The 13277-nt window shown below is 33.0% G+C and overlaps 1 protein-coding gene across 2 annotated transcripts in view; it reads left to right on the plus strand.

Moving 5' to 3' along the window:
• LOC119830982 (integrin alpha-PS1) overlaps nucleotides 1-13277 on the plus strand; it is a 56416-nt gene that overhangs the window by 27003 nt on the left and 16136 nt on the right. The gene's annotated exons all lie outside the window — the stretch shown is intronic.

Consider the following 13277-nt stretch of genomic DNA (forward strand, 5'->3'; position numbering starts at 1 on the left):
TTTATCAAAATTTTAACAGCAAATATTTCCTGTGGGATCTGTTAAATATATTAACAAAAAATGTATAACTAACAAATAATTTCCCTTAATAGGATAGCTGATAGCCAGTAACTCAACACCGGGTGCCCATAAACCCGTCTTTCATCCCGCCTGTCTTATTACCGCTCATATTATGGGTGTTATACGAAAAAAACGTGGTGTAACCAAAAGCGGATGTCTGGATCAAGATTGTGGGACGCGCATTCATCGAGCTACCGTAATACGATCCTCTAGTTCAATTAGGATATCAGCGGGATTTCTGACCCTGTACCTATTTATTCAGGAGATTCAGCTGTTGAGTTACATTTGCTAACCCAATTTTAAAATTAAAATCGGCTTTAGATTTCTGGCAAACAAATTTTGTTCCTTTTTATTATATAAAAAAGTACGTAATTAAAATACGTTTTTTAGAAGAACATGGAAAGAATGTCTACACAAAATTTGATATTATTACAAGTGTGATTAGTGTACGTAAATGGATAAACGAACACCGCCCGCACCATTATCAATAGAATATTTATACTGGGGCATTTATTAAGATAAATACGATCCGAGATAAAAATCGGAACACAAGTGAAACGCGTCGAATCAAGATGTTTATCGTCCCCCAGTCACGACAGCGCCCTTAGGAGCAATGTAACAATTTTCATATTTTGAATAAGTAACAATTACACTGTTTACACACGATACAATCTCTGTTCCCTATCATTATTACATTTAAATCAATTACATTGATTACATTCGGGAACGATCCGTCCGTAGGCGTACAGCGTACCGAATGTAGGATAATTAATGGTTTTATGATAAGTGAAACACTTTAGATTACACCGTGAGGGCTCGTTATATCTACAGACATTACTCGGTATAAAAGCGTCAATCAATTGTCGAAAACATATCATAAAGTAGGTACCGCTGCTTAGTATCATTACTAATTGTTTAAGGTTTTGTGATGGATTATATCTGCTGTTGTATAATATTTGTTCTTATATCCAGTGTAGGTATAACATTTGAGCTCAAATTGGTTGTTATCATTAAAAGATGGAACTTAAATAAAGACAAGTTTCGAAGGATACGTTTATAAATCGAATTGATCTACCATATCTAAATATAATCGAGTTGTCTACTTCTATATAAAAAATAAGCATTCGTAACGTGAGATCTGGCCATCCTATTTTTTAGTAATATATATTTAATAAATCGAAACACACCTATATAAATATTTATGATTCATAGATTATATTTTCTCTTTTTATGTTTTCTCAAAAACAAAATTAGATTACTATCTAATCCTTTAAGTTAAAACTTTATGAAATTATTTTAATTAATTATTAAAAATATTAGAAAATTTGTTTTAATATTTGTGTTTCTTCAATTACTATCGAAACATTTGCTTATTAGTTTTCGACAGCACATTCTGAAATACTAGCTCGTTTAAAGTAAATGGCTTATTATTATATTTGTTACAACACGATAATGTCAGGATGTTAGCTCAGGTTGTTAGCTTGTTTGTTATTACGACACTGAAATACTTTAAATAGTATTGTGTACAAGTCCTTTGCGTCTGACTACTGATAGTAGTCGTCAATTACTCCAGAACAGTTAAATGTGTTTTTGATTTTCAGGGAACCTAGATACTAAATATTCTACGCCTTTAATTATAGAATGGTTCACAATAATTTGGCATCGGGGTCGCTTAGATACCTGAATAGACGTCAGCCAAGAACGAGTTTTAGGACAGAGCTGGAAAAGAGAGGTTAAAAGGAGTCGCAGGTTTTGTTTTATGACATTTCTATCGTAATTTTTCATTTCATGTTTTACACTCTTCGAATACAAGCTACAAACTTATGCTAACTCGAGGTTGAACTACTTATTGCATGCTAAATAAGTGTTTGTTAGACTATATTCACACTTACGTCAATTTGATTAATTAGCACTTACCGCCTTTCTAATTAATTATTCATTTGTTAACATTCATGACAAACTATTTCAATTATAAATAAATAAATAAATAAAGTATTTATTTATTGCATTGTAGTTAAAAAGTTTGATGCATAATTATGCAAATATTAAAAAAAATCGTCATAATAATTTTCTATTTCCATCAGTAATCACATACACTTATTCCCCAAGGTTAACAAATATATGTTTTTCGCTTATCGTGCATAAAATAATTATCATTCGCATACATGAGATAGCTTTCTTAAATTGCAATATGAGCATTTAATCACTATTACTCATCAGAGCAATCTCAAGGTTATCTGAGATTTCCTTTGTGTAGATGTGTATGTAAGTATGGGACCGAAACAAAGTCCAACAATCTATAATAAAAGTCGCAAGCAGCAAGACTCTTGATAGCGCATCATAATTTTTCTGGCGCCGCCGGTGTACGTCGGTTGATGTGATGTAAAAGTAATGAGATACATATGTAGATAGCGGTGCCCGCTGAGAACAATGTCATATTACTACGGATCATTCTTATATCAAATGCATTTGTTGAATGGATATTATAGATGTCAAATCTACTTGCACCGTGATGAATCACACGAATCGTTTGATTATTTTCTCAGTGCCATGACATTGCTTGTGGGTACCATTTATTTATTTATAAAAGAGTTGAATTACAAGCATTAACCGTTATGTAACCACATAAGTATGTTAAAAAGTACATCACCGTAAGAATTTGATCTTTGAAGTGTACCATTCAAAAGAATAAATCTATTTAAGGTGTTATGGTAATCTCAAGTGGTGGTTCTGGAGTGTGGCAGCTAGTCGCTGGAGTGCTTCCGTTCAAAACCAGTTTGTGTCTTCAGATTACAAGCATAATTTTAATATATTTCATTTTATCTTTATAACTAATATATCTCAAGGACTAGAAGCCTATTAATTTGGACCGTTACAATTTTATCTTTAATGTTTCTGATATTCATTTACGGTACTTGTTATATTTAGAATGTTTATTTGTTTAATTGAAAAGTTAGTGGCAATTCAATATCGGATGATCTCAAGATTGTTCCGGCCACCCACTTTGGAATTAGATACAGGGCTTCAAGGAATAAACAAAAGCATTGTGTACGTTTGTGATTTGAACAGTGTGTTCATCCGTATGCTATTCATATCCGTTTGCTGACCGATTCATTCTTCGGATTTCATTAAGTATATAATAAAAACATTTGAAGCTGTTGGTAATGTTGTCTCTATTTGTGCTTTTGGATAATTTACGATATGTATGTATTTAAAAATACGTTATGTTGTTTGCTATTATACTCTTGTTTATCAGATTTATAATAAATTATATAATAATATTATAATATTAACATATAATAGTCTATATGTTAATATTATAAAGCGACAGGGACTTTGCACTTGCGGAAGTACTGATCTGCTCATGAAAATTTTTTCACTGACACAAAACTGCACAATTCAAGGGTGACAATAGGTGTTTTTTTTTTTATTTCGGGTCGATTCCAGGGTGATCTGCCAATTAAGTTTATTAACAGGGAACTGCTAATAAACTTTACTCTCCATTATTAAAACGGAGTCGTCATTTGTAGAAAGGTAATTGTTGTTCAAGCCAAGTTCATTTGTTTAATGAAATCAAGCATCCATTCAGAGTCGAGTAACGTCTTTTACTTCTTGTTATTTACCGCGCACACTTACGTCATACGTTTCATGAAACTGCTTGAGAATTCAAATAGGAATGTACCACACATTGAGCTGCTCTACCCCACATGTCAAACGTTTCCTCCGTGACTCATGTGGGGTTATAATGAGAGTAATTGCTTCTTTTCTCACATCGTGATTCATTATTGACAAAACGAGACGCAAAGCGCCTCTTGATGTTTGTTATGCTCTCTTTAATACTCGTCTGAGTCAACGAAATGATTTCCCCTTAATTGAAATAATTGCATTCCTCTTGAACTTTTTAACCGGCACGTATATATTTGAATATAATTGAAGGTTGCTATTAGCGCGAACAGAAAACTTTGTCAATTATTATGAGACATATTTCGAACTTTTTGGCCCGTACACAATGATTTTTATTGTACCTACAGTTCGTTGATTATGCTATAATAGTCCGATCTCCTTATTACATACTCCAAAAAAAAAAAATGAAACAGCACCATTTATGAATAACATTCCATAAACGCGGAACTGACACAATTTCCACCTTTGAAAAATTAGGACGACGTGTGTATTAACTATTTATGTCATATCAAAACAAAGCAGCAGTCGGTAGTCTTAATGTAGCCATAAAAGAGAATTGATAAACATCTGTAGAGCAGATGCACGTGACGACATAATCTGCTGGGCGTTTGATTCTATGCCGGTTCATGCACACGGGTTAAAGGTGTAAGGTCTTGTGTTGTCACCAAACCGTTTTTACCGTAAATGGTACGTTAATCGATTTACAATTCAAATCACTATGAGCAAGAACTTAATTGAATGTTCCTGAGCATGCGTCTTTACATAAATAACCGAATACCCGTCGCTTATACCCATTATTTTGCAAGTCTTCATTGCTCCGTTTTGCAAACATTGTTGAAAATCATTAAACGTTCATTACTTATGTTAAATGGTTTTCAACAATAATTTACCAAATTGACTTGGTATTTAAGCATCCATATAAGGGTTTTGTCTAATGTTATCGTATTAGAAATAACAACAATCAACGTTTTAAAACTAACCTGAGTTTACCTTAACAATTATTTGGCAAGTTCAGGAATGAATCATAAATGATGATATAATAATGTATTGTATGAGAGAAACATCATATTTCACTCCATAAGGTGTTGCAATTGTATGCAAATCTAACTTGTGATTATTATATTGTCGGCACATTGATGGGTTTATTTGAATATTGGTATGGCCAGAATAATAAATCGATTGTCCGTTAAAGGTAACCGTTTTGATAATGACGCCACGTGCTTTACCGTCCAGTATGGATATATATTACAATATGTAAGAAATTGGTAATTATAGAAAACACTACCCAAATTAAGAGTTTTTCTTAAAACATTAATATATACATAAAATCTCAGGTAGTACTATTCTGATTTGAACAATTCCTTCAGTGTAAGATAATATAGAAGATATGATAACATCATATGAGTAAAATGCGAGGCACAGCTAGTTAATGAAAATATAATATGCATTGACGTAATAGGTAAATTAAATTTAATTGAGCGTGTCTTATTAATGTGGTGAGCCTAGGTTGTAACCGAAACCACGATAATATAGTATAAATACATTTGAAAATAATTGCAAGGTAATTCAATGCGGTTTATTCTAAACCCACAAATTGTAAGCCCATTGATTACTTACGAAACGCGTTCGCCTACGGATGAATGTCGAACCTAGTTAGCCATCGAAAAATAGAAAGTTAGTTATTTGTAGGGCCTGCTTTCCCTATATATCTGGGTTAACGTTATCCACCGATGATACTCTGTTACAGTTATTGGGTTACGAAGGAATCATCAATCGAGTGTATTTATAACTGCTCCATTTACAAGTACATGTAAGAAAAATGTATTGTGAGCGCTATCTTACTCTTTTCTATCACATGTTTGTATACATTTGTATTCTTATGATTTAAATGTAAATTCTAATAATACATTATGAAGAATAATACAGTATGAACATATAATGCTATATATAACTGTGGGAGTCGAGCACGCTTCGGCACGAATTGGGCCAGCTCACACCGGGGAAGTACCACACCCCCACAGAAAACCGGCATGAAATAATAGCACGCTATTGTCTTTCGTACGGTGAGTGGGGGAGCCGGAGGCCCATATCCTTTTCCTTACTCTTCCGAGTCCTTTCCCTTATTCCTCTCATCAATCCTTTCCTAGTCCCTTCTCAATTAAAGTCGGCAATCCATTTGCAATTGACCTTACGCCTCTCTAAATACTCATGGGCGGTGGTAGCGCTTACCATCAGGCGACCCACCAGCTCCATTGCCAACTATGACATAAAAATAAATATATAATAATATAAAGACCTATTTTCAACATGATTTTATTTACAATGCAGTTTTTCTCCAGGATTATTTACCAACTTTTTACCACGAATGAAACCACCAAGTTTTTAAAACGTCAAAATGAAATAATAGATTTATATATAAATTTAATTTTCAATTTTTTTTTGTATTATATACTAGTACGTAAGTCTTCAAATATCTCATTTGCACACACTTTACGAAACCCCGTGTTTGAAAGTAAACAAAACATATAAGTGGCGTGGGTATAATACGTTTGATGTTCTGTATCGATGTTGCAAAACTTTAAGAGCTTTAACGTGAAAGTAAACTCATTAAATTGCATTATTACTGTACATAACATTTGTTAGTACCTGCTTCATTGTACAAGCTTCTAATATATTCTACTATGATATATATTAATATATCTGCATCATTAAAAAAAAGTCTAAAAAATACTTAGTTTTAATGGACCCGTATGTTTCTCTGTAGTTTAATAACCTTGCAAGCTGAAATATCGCTGGAATTTTGAACACTTCAGAATCTGGCAGAAGATTCATCATTATCGTAGTTTGAAATTACATTAGTCTTTCAGGCAGTTTTAAAATTTAAAGTATATAGAATATATAAAAAATATACAATTAAAGACACTGTAAACTAATTGAATTACAATTGACTAATATAATCGTAGCAGTAACTAAGTAGACGTTGTAAGATTTATGTATTGAAGTTCACAAAGCATTGCTACTGCATAAATGCGCAATAAATTCTATCCAATTAGCAAGAGACAGTATTATCTGACAAAGAGAACCGCAATGCCAGTCAGCCGACTGAGAGAAAAGGAAGTAGGTACCTACATCATTTATAAAAAATACGAAGACATTTTTACGACATATGACATGTTTGGATCGCCTATCGCGATTACTCGTTTAGTGTATTACATTTATAGTATCGTAATCGCTTATATTATATTATTTGAAAACCTAGAGTTCTTGATTTGGTGTGTATTTATAAAAAAATCTCCTATTTGTAACCTTATCTTCTGTATAATTTGTCTAAAACGCTCATTCATAATAAAAGCACAATTTATAAAAACTCATTGCGTATAATTAATAAAAATTTATTTGATCTTTACTTTCTTGAGTCTATGCATTTGAAACAATCATAATGTATTATAAATAATTGTGATAGATATTTTGAGTACACGCTGTTTTATGTCATAACACAATCGCCGTTGTTCCAGATACTCCATTGAAAAGAAAATTTTATTACCAATCTTTTGTATGGTAACCATAATAGCAGGTTGGTATTTACGATTACGGGTTGAGCCTCACTATTCGTTAGACAATGGGGAACGCGATACTCGACCCGTCTACTTAATTTCGAGGTAGACACCTTTGTCGTGTGTTTTTGTTCGCGGTCATTCCATAAATTATAGAGGATGGCACTCGCAGTACAGATCGTACCTGCTATTGTTATGGAAAGCAGGGTACGTGATGCACACACCTTCAAACGGATTCGGCGACCACTAAACGCTTCTAAACTTAACCTTCGTGTACTGTCGACCTATTGAATATATCACAATGGGCTTCTACTAATTATGCAAGTGGCTGACTACTTTATAAATATCAAGCAAAACATTTCTGGATGCTTATTTGGAAGCTTAGGATAAGTAAGCAATAAATAAAGATTAACGCCAAAGCAAAGCGTGAAGCTTTTCTCAATTAAATAATACTTAGTAAAATTGTAATATTAAAATCGGTACGAATTTCCGCAGATTTTATCATATTTTGAAGTAACAGTTGAACAAAAATAATACTCTTGTTACTAAGTCCTCATATAGGCCCAATTAGCGAAACCGTCTAAGGACTAATTCCTACATATTCCAGAAGTACGTACCATTGTTCAGTCAAGTTCACTTCCAATCAGTTTAAATTTCTCTCAATATGGAGGAAACGTATATGGATCGTTATCGAACTAAACAATATAGAATGGACCTGAGATAAACATATTTAGTTTCAGTTAGATTATGTTAAATGTTACGGCAAGCGATTGAATGTCTGCAAATGCTCGAGATAAGCAAACTTATATGAGCTTAAAGGCGATGCTTCCGCTATTCGGGTTTCATTAAGCAGTTAATTTATACACGTATGTATACGCACGATTAACTGATTCTGTGTATTCCCTAGGCGGTTGAGGGAATTAAATATGTCTTAAATTAAAATTCCATCCATTAACTTAGTACTATTAATATTTAATATCAATATTTCTGTAAGTACTTTTGCCCTTTTGTTAATCTGTCTTGGTAATTTATCTCATAGTCTCTTGGTATTGTCATATTAGGTTGTTGACTTGGCCGAATGACCTAATTCACATGATCGCTCGGACATTCAACGTTTCAATCGGACGCCGACTCGTTGGTTCAATTTATTCTTCCTGCTGACAATGAGGCTCTTACAAGGCCATTTAGTAGCGGATTAATTAAAATACCACAAAAATATTAAAGAAGATTGTTCTCTGTTTATATCATTTCAAATAAAAAATGATATTTGTCAATTATAATATGAATAACGACATGCTTGCCTTAAATATTTACTTATCCGATTAAAATAATGAATGGCACAAGTAGTGTGAATATAACATTATGAATGACTCGTTGACCCGGATCCGGGGTTCACGCTCAAGAATTGCGCTTCTAAAATTAACTTTGACGCAAGGGATGACGTTAGACTTAACTGGCCATTTATTTTTGTCACCACACGATGGTGGGCTATGCCACTATGTGGTATGTTACTTATTGTAGCTGACAGATTTAGATCCTCGTGAGAAACTTGTGTCAAACACTATATCTTTCATATACTAAGGCTACGCAGACATGCGTGAACAACTATATTAAGCCTTGTTCTTATAAAAGTTATTTATTCCGTGCTATGATACTTTATTATTTATACTGTGCGATAAAAGTGCGTCTACGTAAGTATATTGTCTCAACGATACTCATTAATGGTTCTTTTATATTTTTTAATAAATATATGCTTTTTATTAGACCTTTGATTTTTTTGGAATCACCTTTTATGCAGTAAATTGAGACAGTTAAAGAATGTTGATACAATACCAATAAAAAGATGACGAAGGAAATTTACTGTAAAGGAATGTAATAAAATACAAATACTAATATCAATGGGTGAAATCAAGAAATAATGGAAGAACGCTTCTTTTTAGGCAGCAAGCGGTATAAGTAATAATGTAGGTAAGTTAAAATTGCTACAATAAACAGTTGTTGTATTGACACTTACTGATCGGCGCGTCGTGAGAAAGCCCCGCGTTACGTAAATATTGTACTGCCGACGCATACCTCGCCCATGAGCTCAAATACAAAAGAGGATGATATTACTTATAACAGTCACGATAACAATCTTCAATTAATTACACACGCAACGTTATATTTAAATAGATACATCTAATTTTTTAATTACTAATTAGTCTGGAAATTAAATTCGTGTGCTGAATGTTGATATTATTTCATAGAAAGCTTACAAAGTGGCTGTGAGATTTAAGTTTTATTCGAGTTATTAAAGAACGAGCTATATTTGCATATAGTTGATAAGAGCTGATACGAGCGGCGTCAGCTGATATTCATAAAAAATATATAGTCTGATGTGCTTTTAAAATATTAAGCGGCAACAATATTACGAGAAAAACATAAACAATTGTACGCGATTCTCGTAGCGACCAATTTGATACTAACTTAAACCTTTTTATAAAATTCCTGAAATGTATGAAATGCGGAAACTTTTTCATAGAATTATGTTCAGAACGATCTAGAATATCTCATTATATAGTTCCTCATCTTTTTATCGTGTTTTCAAAAAGTATTTCGTCTAGACTTCAGACTATGTTGTTGCGACTACAGACTTGAATCTTTGTCGCCCACACACCAGGGGTCGATATCTGACTAATGCATACCACCAGTAGGTAATATTTACGCGTCCAAAACGGGTTTGCGATTATCTTGCAGGACAGCGCTTGGGTTCTCGCTACGTGTTTTATAGCGCCTGCAGTCCATTTGTTTCTTTTGTAATTTATCATTGCGTTTTAATCTAATTTTATGCTAGATATGTTTAATTGCAATTGCTATTGCTATAGACTATTTCAAAATAATTATGTTTTTCTATGGATATAAGCAGTTAATATAATGGTTTGCAATTATGAGTGAAAGCAAAATCCGATATATAATACTTCTAGTCCTATAAGACCTAAAGGCAATGAACTTAAGATCTTTCGAATTATTTCGAACTTTTGTGAGCAGTATTTATAAAAGATGTATTCAAAGATAGATGTAAAGATATTATGAGTTATCAAGCTATGCGTGTTCAAGGGGCTATATCTATTGTAACGAAGTGCCTCCAGCGTATTCATGGTTTATTTTCTGTTTTATACTTCCAGTAAACGCTGCGAAGATATCTTCAATTTGCGTTTCGAAGAACATTGTTATATGGTATTTATTTTTCTTGAAAGTCATTTGTAGTTTGTTGGATGGACGTTACATCTTTGTGTTTTATGTATTTCGTTTTGTGAGTGCTCGTTGAGTTATAAAGTAAACAAGTTGCCGACATTTAAGTGCATCCGTTATTGGATGAAAATACTATATTTAACATAAGACTGCAACGTCTTAGAGGCAGACAGATCCGATAAATGAAGATCGAGGGTTTGAGAATATTCAAGACAAAACATAAACTTGTATAGGTAAATAAAAGTTCTTCTATTCTTCTCTTAACTAATTGCTGCTTCAAATAAATTAAATAGTCGTAGAACCTCACAATCTCATTATAACAACAGATAATATAATACTATATAGTTGTAATTTTAACCTCTTTAGAATATTTATTGTATGCTTATGTTTGTTACAAAACGAGCCACAAGATCACTAAAATAATTAGACCTACTTATTATTAATCAAAATTAAATTATGCTTATGTTGAAAAAAAAACTTATTTGTTAAAATGTACACACCTACCAGATCATAAGATATTATGTTCATTTCTAATGACACGTAAAAAGTAATTTGCCTGAACAAAAAAGCTATTCTGTGTTCGAGAAAAAAAAAATACACTCGACGATGTTCGTAAAATACTGTCATTATGTTACGGTAGTTTTTGGAGCATCTGCCGTAACTGTAGGTGATTTATTATGGTATGCTGTTAGATCAGTTAGTAACTTCAAAAATATTAAGCAGTTAATTAGAAAAATACTAAATATACGTTTTTCATATCTTAATTTAGATAAGAAAGATTTAAATAAAAAAAAACGTACATTATTTGAATGCTACAATCGACCGAATTTCATATAACTTTAGAGCTTTTATATCTATCAAATTCTATTTTAAATGTAATATACTGGCTTATTATAAGGTCGTTTCTCGTTCATTGGAAGGATACAAATAAATAATATACCTGTATTGATAAAAATTATACACTGAAATGTTTGTGCGCGCTTAACTACCAAAACGACTCCACCAAATTCGATAAATTTTTATTTGATGTGTTCGTTATTGTGAAAAGGCTTGTGTGACATTAAACTTGTTAAAATTTTAAATTCTATTCAAATGTTTACCCGGGGGAGCCTGTGCGAACAAGTACAAATTATATATATCTACATCATGCAAAACTCACACTCAGAGCACACACAGCACAATCAAGAACCAGGCGAACATTCTTGTTGCATTAAATGTTTATTATAAAAATGTCTGTAAGTATAATCCGCAGTCGGCATTCAAAACAAAACATAACTTCTTCAATACCGAGTTGCGGGTAACCGAGGGAACGTGGGCAAGTCACGAGGCGGCTATCTCGCGCTAATGAGAGATCGCGACGGATAGCACTGGCCTGTTTGTACTTTACGGTTATAGGATGCTGCGAAAGTAACGATTTGTCGATTATGCACCGGCAAAATTTTCTACGCTGGGATTTAATGTTATTCCTATATTTTCTAACTGCATGTTTTGCATGTTATAAGATAAATCTTTATTAATTAAAATATACGTATTCGCGGCATGTGATGTACGATCTCCTACAATTTTATCCTTTTGAAGTTAAGGTTTCCAGTGTTTTAAGTGAATATAGAGTATGCCGTCCACCTCAATAGGGTTACATTATCGAGGTTATATATAATATACTGCATGGTTAGCTATACCCAATACAAATAATTGACTTTTGCGAGCATTAGTGACCCAATTTAATTTTAAAGACGGCTAATAAATCTATGTGTCTCAGATGATAAATTATAATGTCTGTAGCCTGAAGGCTTTCTTGTATGTGTTCCCATACATTTGTATTGTTTCGATAAAGTACCACTGAATATGGTGCCTCTATATGTTCATGACTCGTGGCATGATAAGTCATAATTTAGCGTGTGATTCAAAGTAATTATGGTCAAGCTTAATTGAGACGTCTCATGAACAGTCCGTTTGTCAGAGGTAGAGAAAGTCATGGTTTACGATTAGAAAGGCTTTAAATATGATACGTGATTGATCTTAACCTACTTTTATGTGCAACGTTGAAATTTATCAAATTTTTTTTTTTTTTTTTTTATTATTGTATATATTGCAATCTATCAATTTATGAGATATTCAGCAATATGTGGAGTATTTTATTTAGTTAAATTATCTTGCACGGAAACCGTCCAGTGACTGCCCCGTTTATTCTTAGATCTGTCAGAGTAGGTCTTGAGGAATCTTTCTTTTTAGCCTTCGAACGGCTTTTTGAGTGTTCATTAAATTAACTGCAAGTATATTGGGATGGTTAGTGATTCGCTTCTTGTACAATTTTGTTGTTTCCGAGATTTCTTCCCAGACACTTTTGACGACGAGATCGTGATGGAGTCTTACGTTCGTAACATACCAAGGTGCGTTTGTTATTATTCTAAGAATTTTTGACTGGAATCTCTGTATTATTTCAATATTTGACTTTGCTGCTGTTCCCCAGAGTTGTAGACCATATGTCCATATGGGTTTTATTATACATTTATAAAGCAGTAGTTTGTTTTGAAGTGAAAGTCGGGATTTTTTATTAATAAGCCAGTACATAGTGCGCATCTGTTGTCCCATAGCTAATCGCTTTGTGAGGATATGTTTCTTCCAGGTTAGTCGCCTATCCAAATATATTCCAAGATACTTGGTGTGATTCATTTGCGGGAGAGGTTTGCCGTTAAGAGTGACGGGTGGGCACGTTTCTTTTCTATTTGTGAAGGTAACCTGCACAGA

The sequence above is a fragment of the Zerene cesonia genome, chromosome 12 (genome assembly GCF_012273895.1).
Source record: "Zerene cesonia ecotype Mississippi chromosome 12, Zerene_cesonia_1.1, whole genome shotgun sequence".
Lineage (NCBI taxonomy): Eukaryota > Metazoa > Arthropoda > Insecta > Lepidoptera > Pieridae > Zerene > Zerene cesonia.